The sequence below is a fragment of the Plasmodium fragile genome (assembly GCF_000956335.1).
Source record: "Plasmodium fragile strain nilgiri unplaced genomic scaffold supercont1.9, whole genome shotgun sequence".
NCBI classification, from domain to species: domain Eukaryota; phylum Apicomplexa; class Aconoidasida; order Haemosporida; family Plasmodiidae; genus Plasmodium; species Plasmodium fragile.
In genome coordinates, this window is record NW_012192589.1 from 168,923 (window position 1) to 169,986 (window position 1,064).

A 1,064-nucleotide genomic window follows, 5' to 3' on the forward strand; every position below is an offset into this window, starting at 1 on the left:
TTCAAAATGAACAAATCACCTCTTTTAGTTGTCTCTTCTTCCGCAAAATTAAAACTGACTCGTTCCTCTTATTAATGTCATTCTTCTCACCATTTTTCGTGTGATTTATTTTTTTATTTCTTTTTTATGAATTCTTTTTGTTTTTTTTTTTTTTTTTTTTTTTTTTTTTTTTTTTTCCCCCCCCCTTGATCGAAAGCTGTGAATGGCGAAATTGTTCGCACGAGTTGTACACGTAAAAACGTGTTGCACAAAAACGTATACATAAACGGCAAGCGCAAACGTCCACATGTATTTGTAACGTCGATCGAGAATTATTTTCTTGGCCCCCACCCCATTTTACATATTCGTTCGTGAATGTGTTCCTTTTGTGTTCACTGATTGATTTGTGCGCTATTGCGCTCTTTTTCTTCTTTACCGGATTGCACACATGCTTTTATAACATATATATATATATATATGTACACATATTATACATATACACATATGCATATTTTGTGGTACAGCTAGGCACTGAGCGTGTGTGTCCCCCCTCCCTCCCGCACTTTAAAGCGCACAAAACAGGAGAAGCAGTTTCAGCCTTCCGTTCTGTGTGCACATAGATCGAGCAACTGCAATCATTATACGAGCACTTGTAAATGCATAGCCGATTTGGGATTGACCTGCACATGCGTGGTTACGCATAGAGGTGATAGAACCAAGTCAGTTGTAGCTGCCTGCAGATCGTTGCCACTGTAGAGTATTTAACACTTGTCCAGTGCGAAGGCGAGGAAATGTTAAGATAAAAAATTAAAAAATAATTATATATATGTATATATATATATATGTACACATATGTACATATGAGGGGATCACCGTTCACACGCGGCCGCCCAGATGACCTGAACTGATTATGCAACTGTGCACAGCACCATCTCGGCCCCCTTTGTGCCTACCGCCCCCCCAAGCATAGCTCCGTTGCAACCACCCTGCGAGTAGCCTGCCGCTCAGCGCTCACATATTTTGAAGGCTACTCCTTGTGCCCTTTTTTTTTTTTTTTTTTTTTTTTTTTTTTTTTTTTTTTTTTT